Below are 8,809 nucleotides of genomic sequence, written 5' to 3'. Positions count from 1 at the left end.
TAAGGTAGTGGCATGTATATATAGATAAATATGTAGTTTATGAATGAGATGTGTGTTTTGTCTAATGTATATATTGTACGGATGAAGCAAGTATGCTTATATTTCACAGATAAACATTGATGGTTAGTTATTGATTGAAGTGTATTTGATCATGGAACAATGCTTAATTGCTTAATGTCTTGTAAAGGAGGTCTTTTAAGCATATTTGTGATCAATTGCTTAGTATATAATGTGGTGCCTTTGAATGGCATATTGGTTGGATGATGTAGATTAGTTGATTTGGTATATTGAGGTATGTTGTGGTAGTTCCTAGGTCTATTAAATGCGTGTATAATTGGAGTGGTGGAATAAGTGGGGTTTGGTTTTAAAAAGAGCTTGATTTTGGGTCAAATTTGGTGCACATAGCCTGGGACATGGGCTATCACGACACGGTTATGTGTCATTTGTGAAGTTCTTAGTGTTTCAAGTCAGTGAGTTACACGGCCTAGCACTCGGCCTGGAACACGGGCGTGTGGGGTATCTTAGTAAGTTACACAGGTGAGGACACGGGCCGAAGCACGGTCGGGTGTCCCTTGTTCGAATGTTACACGGTCTGGGGTGATGTCACGCGGCCTGGCTATACGGCCGTGTGACCCCTATTTTCCAATTTTTGTAGCTTTTTCTTCAAACTTCTGTTTTATTTTAAATTAGTCCTGAATTACCCTAAAGCTATTTTTAGGGCCTCGAAGGCTCGATTTAGGGACGAAATGCTTATGATAGATATGTTTTGAATGTCATGCATTTATTTTTATGTTATATAGACAAATGATTGGAGATTGTTTGGCAATGCTCTGTAACCCTAAACTAACGATGGAGACGGGTTAGATGTGTTACATTTAGTGGTATCAGAGCTACGATTTAATTGGTTCTAGAACTAACGTAGAGGAGTAGAGTTTAGTATATACAAGCCACATATACCCTTTAATAGTGTGATTCTTTTTATCCACTTTAATATTGTATTTTCTTAAAGATTCAAGATGCCAGCTGAGTCAAACTGGGCTGTAGTTAATGAAGCTAAAAGTAATTTTCAAGCTTCGAACCCTGAAGTAAGTAATAGTGCGACGATTCCACAGTCTGTTGGTGATGAAATGAAAAATGTGTTTCTCGAAATGATGAACCAGTGGTTTAATGAATTCAAGCAAGTAAATCTTGTAACTCTACGACCTCCACCCCTTATTGTGCCTCATCCGGCATCCTTGGGACCTTAAAATCCTGCACCTGTGACAGTTATCGAGTATTTGTAGATAAAATCTAGAAATGTGGAGCGGAAGAGTTTAGAGGCAAGGTTGATGGTGTTCCTGCAAAAGTAGAGTACTGGTTAATGAATACGAAGAGAGTCATCGCTAAATTGATGTGCACTCCTAAAGATTGTTTGAGATGTGTTGTGTTGTTGTTAAAAGATGAAGCGTATTTACGGTGGGACACTTTGAGCACGATGACATTGAGTGATCGCATTAATTGGGATTTCTTTCATAGGTAGAGATAAACTGAGGCAAAGCAATTTTAAGTCTGTTACTTCTCCAGTGGCTAGTGTGGGAAGTGTAAGAAATGGTGAGAGAACCGTCCCTAGTTGTGATGATTGCAACAAAAGGCATTTTGGTGAGTGTCGATCAAAGTCGAGAGCTTGTTTTCGTTGTGGATCTACTTATAATTTCCTTTGTGATTTTCCGAAATGGCAAAATGGTTTTGGCAATCAAACAAATAAGCCTAAAGTAACCTCACAAAGAGGTAGATGATCTGGAAATGCTAGAAACACTACTTCTAGCGAGATGATTGAATGATCTAAAGTGACAACACTAGCTAGAGCTTATGCAATCAGAGCTCGTGAAGAAGCTACTGCCCCAGATGTTATTGTTGGTGCTTTTTCTTTCTTTGATATTAATGTATATGCTTTGATTGATCCTGGATCAACTTACTCGTATATATGCATTACATTAGTAGACAAAAAGAATTTGCTTGTTGGATTCACTGAATATACTGTCAAAGTAACGAATCCACTAGGTCAGTGTGTTTTAGTTAATCAGATATGTAAATTTTGTCCACTGAAAGTTAGGGGTTATGATTTTCCCGCTAGTTTGATGTTGTTACCTTTTAATGATTTTGATATCATTCTAAGAATGGATTGGTTGTCTGAGCATGATGCAATAGTAAGTTGTCGAAGGAAGCAAGTTAGTTTGAAGCGTTCGGATGATGAATTTATTTGTGTTAGGGCAGATGGGGTTGATTGTATTACAAATGTAGTTTCAGCACTATCAGCTCTAAAATTGATTAAAAAGGGATGTGAAGCTTATTTAGCCTACAATCTTGATTTGAAAGTGGTTGAATAAAAAATTGAACAAGTGCCGATAGTCAAGGAGTATGCTGATGTTTTCCTTGAAGAACTGCCCGAGTTGCCACAAACTCGAGAAGTAGAATTTGTGATCAAACTTGTACCTGGAATAGCTCTAATTTCGATAAGATCATACATGATAGCCCGTATAGAATTGAAAGTACAGTTGTAAGAGTTGTTAGGTCATGGATTTATTCGACCGAGTGTGTTACTTGGGGTGCTCTAGTTTTGTTCGTGAAGAAGAAAGATGGGTCAATGAGACTATGTATAAATTATCGACAATTGAATAGAGCCACCATTACGAATAAATACCTGTTACCTCGCATTAATAATTTTTTCGAACAATTAGAAGGAGTTACAGTGTTTTTAAAGATCAATTTAAGATCCAGATTTTATCAGCTGCGAGTAATGAACAAGATGTACCAAAAATTGCATTCAGAACAAGATATGGTCGCTATGAGTTTCTGGTGATGCCATTTGGTTTGACTAATGCTCCTATGGCATTCATGGACTTGATGAATTGGGTGTTTTAGCCATATTTAGATCGATTTGTTACGGTATTCATTGATGACATACTGATTTATTCATTGAATGAGTCAGATCATATTGAATATTTAAGAGTTGTGATGCAAACTTTGCGTGAAAAACAATTGTATACGAAATTCAGTATATGTAAATTACAGTTACGAGAAGTAGATTTTCTGGGAAATGTTATAGCTACTAATGGAATGAGGGTTGATCCAAATAAAGTATCCACGATTGTTGATTGGAAAATTTAGAAAAATGTTTCTGACGTTCTAAGTTTATTGGGATTAGCTGGATATTATTAGCGATTCGTTAAAAACTTCTCAATCATTGCTTCACCTATGACCAGGTTAGTACAGAAAAACGTTCGAATTTTTTTGGTTTGATAAATGTCAATAGAGTTTTGATCAGCTAAAAACAAGTTAATAGAAGGTCCAATATTGACTCAAATTGAGTCTGGGAAGGTATACGTTGTCTACACTGATGCGTCTCTCAATGGTTTAGGTTGTGTGTTAATGCAGTCAAGGAAAGTAGTAGCTTATGCTTCTCAGTAGTTAAAGCCACATGGGAAGAATTATCCTACTCATAATCTTGAGCTGGCCGTAATTGTCTTCGCTTTGAAGATACGGAGGAATTATTTATACGGCAAGAAATGTCACATGTATACTAATCACAAAAGCTTTAAATATTTAATGACCCGAAGGAACTAAATCTGAGATAGTGATGTTGGTTAGAGCTACTGGAAGATTATGATTTGGTTATTAGTTATCATCCGGGAAATGCTAATGTGGTTGTGGATGCACTCAGCAGAAAGTCATCATTGCTTGCACTTCGAGCGTTGAATGCTCATTTGGCTTTGAATGCCAATGCTTCTGTATTGACGGAATTGAGAACTAAATCATTATTTCTACAACAAATTTGGGAGTTGCAAAATCACGATTCGAAGTTGATAATGAAACGAAACTTGGTTCGGGATAATTTGAATATGGAATACAGTATTGGTGATGATGGCACATTGCATTAACGTAATACAATTTGTGTTTTGAATAATTTAAATTTGAAAATGTATGTTCTATCAGAGGCTCACAGTAGTACATATTCCATTCATCTGGGTAGCACAAAGATGTATTGTAATTTGAAACAGATGTACTGGTGGCCGGGTATGAAACGTGAGATTTGTGAGTTTGTAAATGTTTGATTTGTCAGCAGGTAAAAGCAGAGCATTAGGTGCCATCGGGATTATTACAACTTGCTATGATTCTTGATTGGAAGTGGCAATGAGTCAAGATAAATTTCATATCTGGTTTGCCTGTAACTCCAAAAAAGAAAGATTTGATTTAGGTGATTGTTGATAGATTGAGTAAGTCGGCCCATTTTATTCTAGTTAGAATAGATTACTCACTGGGGAGGCTAGCGGAATTATATGTCTGAGAGATTGTGAGGTTGCACGGAGTTCTAACATCTATTATTTCTGATTGTGATCCACGATTTACATCGAGATTTTAGAGTAAACTACACGAGGCTTTGGGCACTAAACTCAATTTCAATATAGCGTTTCATCCTCAGACGGATGGACAATCAAAACGAGTAACTCAAATTTTAGAAGACATGCTATGATGTTGTATTCTTGAGTTCGAGGGTAGCTAGGAAAAATATCTACCTTTAGCTGAGTTCACTTATAATAACAATTATCAATCTAGTATTAAAATGACACCATTTGAAGCTTTATACGGAAGAAAATGTAAAATGCCATTGTATTGGTCTAAACTGAGCGAATCCAAAATGACAGGGATTGATTTGATTCGAGAAACTGAAGACAAAATTTGAATTATTCGAGATTGTTTGAAAGTTGCTTCTGATCACTAGAAGTTGTACACGAATTTGAAAAGAAAAGATATAGAATTTGCTATTGGTGATCGGGCACTTTTAAAAGTTTCTTCATAGAAGAAAGTGCTAAGATTTAGAAAGAAAGGAAAGCTGAGTTCAAGATTTATCGGGCCATACGAGATTACTGAAAGAATCTGTCCTGTAGCGTACAAATTAGTTTCACCTCCTAAACTAGAGAAAATTCATAATGTGTTTCACGTGTTAATGCGAGACGGTACATAGATGATCCTTTACATGTGATTCGTCATAGTGAGATTGAATTACAACCAGATTTGACATATTCTGAAGAACCAATGAAAATTTTAGCTTGAGAAGTCAAAGGACTTCGGAATAAATGTGTACCATTATTAAAAGTCTTGTGGCATCGACATGGTAATGAAGAAGCTACCTGGGAAACTAAGGAATCAATGAAACTACAATATCCGAATCTATTCTCAGGTAACAATTTCAAGGATGAAATTTCTTACGAGGGAGAGTTGTAATAGCCTGTTTTCAGTGGTGACGGAACAATGGTTTTGGGACAACAAATTTCTGTCATTTCAGCTCGTAAATACTATTTATAATATTTACGGAGTCATAACCGTCGTATTAAAAATTGGTTATGAAATTTTAACGTTTAATTAACTAATTAAGGAAAAAGGACTAAATTGTAAATGGTTCAAAACTTATTAATTACAACATGTACATGATCAAATAGTTTAAATATTAAATGAGGGAGGACTTATATGGTAATTAGACCATAGTAAAAGAAGATGGATGGCTTTGTACTTTGAATTCATCAAAATGCATGTAAATTTAAAGGACAAAGTTGTAATTTATTAAATAAAACTTAAGTAAAAATAAAATAACAATGCTATCATCTTCAAGAAGGAAGAACCACTGAAAATTAGGTTGTTTAAACAACATTTTTATCATGCTTGAAGTTCGGCTATGTTCTTGGCTTGCATGTAAGTAATTTCCATCCCGTTTCTCGTGAATTTTATGTTTTTGAGATCGTTGCAGCTAGGTTCAGCTAGCCCATACCTTCATTTTTTAATCTGTTAAAAATTTTAGAAGTTGCCACTGATGAATCTTGACATTTTTTATGATAACTATGTGTTTGAAGCTTTGATTGTGGTATTTGGTTGTTTTGTGAAGTGATTTTTGTTAGATTTTGATTTCCGAATTGAATTGTTAAAATGTCAAAATTTCAAGGTCTGATAGTGAATTTGATTTATAATGGGGACTGTTAAAGGGCCTAGAATATTTGGTTGTAATTTGGTTCCTAGAAAATGGTTACTTTGATGAATTTCGGGTTAGAGAACTAAATTGCAAAAGCTATTAAAGTTTAGGGAAAAGGTGTAATTAATGAAAATTTAGGGGTCAAATGCATTGAATGGAATGTGAAATGTGTATGAGATTAATATATTGTAATTATTATATAGATCAAAATTTGGATAAAAAAGATAATAACTAAGGAAAAGGAAAAATAACAAATTAGTCCCTACGTGTGGATCAACATTTAATAGTAGGTAAGTTCATGGTGTTTTAAGACATAAATGAATTTATACTTGTATTCTTATATTATAGTTCTTTAATTAAGTGTTTATAGATAATTATTGAATGAATGCACATACGTGCCCCTATTTGTACTTTGGTACCCCTGAATGTAAATACGTGCCCTGTTTGTACTTTAGTAATCCTAAATTAAATAATACGTGCATTGAGTATAGTTATACTTAGATTAAGTGTTATACTATGTCCTTACTAAGCTATGTAAGCTTACCGATTTTTGTGGATTGTTTTGTAGATAACTGTTGCTGACATTTTGGAAGGACCAACCAATCGGCTCACACTATCCATCTAAGTTCGTAGCTTTTGTGCCTCTTAGGGTAGTGGCATGTATATATAGGTAAATATGTAGTTTATGAATGATATGTGTGTTTTGTCTAAGGTATATTTTGTATGGATGAAGCAAGTATGTTTATATTTCATAAATAAACATTGATAGTTAGTTGTTGCTTGAAGTGGATTTGATCATGGAACAATCCTTAATTACTTAATGTCTTATAAAGGAGGTCCTTTACACATATTTGTGAACAATTGTTTAGTATATAATGTAATGCCTTTGAATAGCATATTGGTTGGATGATATAGATTAGTTGATTTGGTATATTGAGGTATGTTGTGGTAATGCCTAGGTCTATTGAATGTGTGTATAATTGGAGTGGTGGAATAAGTGGCAAATTTGACAACCGTGTGTCCCTTGTTCGAATGTTACACGGCCTGAGGTGAAGTCACACAATCGCATGACCCCTCTTTTCCAATTTTAAAAACTTTTTCTAAAAACTTCTATTTTTTTTCAAATTAGTCTTGGATTGCCCCAAAGCTATTTTTAGGGCCTCGAAGGCTCGATTTAGGGACGAAATGTCTATGATAGATATGTTTTGAATGTCATGTATTTATATTAATGTTATATAGACAAATGATTGAAGATTGCTTGGTAATGCTCCGTAACTCTAATCTGATGACGGAGACAGGTTAGTGGTGTTGCACCATGTCTATTAATTCATCATCTTGTGCTCCCATGGGTATTAAGTCCTTTATGAACTTGGCATAATTTGGCATTTGCTCCATAGCTTCCACAATGGGGTTGTTGATATGTAATTGTTTAAGAATATCTTAAATTTTTGAAATTGTACCTCTTGTTGATACTTCTGGAGTCTCTGTAAATAAGGAGGTGATGGAGTTTTAACCTTAACCGAACCACTTTTTTAGGGTACAGGTGTCCTTGTGTTTTCCATGGGCGTTAAACCTTTAGAATGATTCTATTGTGCTTGGTTTTCGGTAGAAGTCACAGGAGCAGACTTAAGCATTATGGGAACTTCAACATTTGATTGAACTTCCTACTAATTCTTTGCTACCATAGGCTCGTCTTTAATTTCAATAGTCCTTGATTTCAACATTTTTCCACTTCTCATAGTAACAATTTCACATGGTTATTTACATGTACCCTTCGGATTTATAGTGTTACCTGGGAAAGCTTCTTGAGGTCTACTTGTGAGCTCGTTGGCTAACTGTTCTATCTGGTTCTCCAGATTCCTTAGAGTTGCATCATTTTTGGCCATATATGCTTTCAATAGGTTCTCTAAACTGCTTGAAGAATCGGCTGGCTAAGGTTTCTACATTTACTTTTGAAAAACCTAGAATATAATTTGAATGTGAAGGCATATAGGAACTACCTAGACCAATCCCTTGATCACTCCGAGAGAAATTGGGATGATTTTACAATGAAGGGTTGTAGTAAGTTGATTTCGATCCTGGCCCACTTCTATTGTGGTTCTATTTGTCCTTGTAATATATGGATTCTGGGTTCAATGGGCAGTTTTCACACATATGAACATCTCTGCAATAAATACAAGAGATAATTTCAAACTGGCTTGGTTGTTGACCTGACAGATTAGCATTAAAATCCTTAGTAGAAAAGTTCTTAAGGCTGCCAAAAATGTAACTAGATCATCTTCATGAACTCCGGCCACTCTTCTTCCTGTGGATACTTAAGTAGCCTGTCACTGATAATTGTTGCTAGAGATCCTTTCAAGGATCTCATATACTTCATTGTATAATATTGCAAGAAGAGATCCATTGGCTGAAGCGTCTACCACCATTTTTATATGTGCGTTGAGACCATTGTAAAAAGTCTCCAACTGAATACAGTGAGGAATTCCATGATCTGTACATTTTCGCAACAAGTCCTTGAATCAATCCCATGCATCATAGAGAGATTCGAAGTCAAGTTGTTATAATATGGTATTTTATTTCTAAGCTTGGAATTTCTACTCGGTGGAAAATACTTTATCAAGAATTGTTCAACCAATTCTTGCCATGTTGATACTGAATGAGGTGGTAAGGAATTCAACCATGCTCGTGCTCTTTCTTTCAACGAGAATGAGAATAAATTTAACCTCAAAGTGTCTTCAGTTACTTTGGCTACCTTGAATGAATTGCTTACTTCCATAAAGAAACGAAGGTGCAAATGTGGATCTTCGG

The 8,809-nt window shown here is 35.2% G+C and overlaps 1 non-coding gene across 1 annotated transcript; it reads left to right on the top strand.

The window, feature by feature from the left end:
- Positions 1-8,482: 8,482 nt before the first annotated feature.
- LOC128042158 (small nucleolar RNA R71) lies at positions 8,483-8,588 on the top strand. The gene has a single exon (XR_008197364.1). It is a non-coding gene; the product is annotated as a small nucleolar RNA R71 (small nucleolar RNA).
- Positions 8,589-8,809: the final 221 nt, after the last annotated feature.

This window comes from Gossypium raimondii, chromosome 6 (assembly GCF_025698545.1).
Source record: "Gossypium raimondii isolate GPD5lz chromosome 6, ASM2569854v1, whole genome shotgun sequence".
In the NCBI taxonomy this organism is placed as follows: domain Eukaryota; kingdom Viridiplantae; phylum Streptophyta; class Magnoliopsida; order Malvales; family Malvaceae; genus Gossypium; species Gossypium raimondii.
The sequence above is the reverse complement of the archived record's forward strand: the minus strand, read 5'-3'. Positions and strand labels throughout refer to the sequence as shown.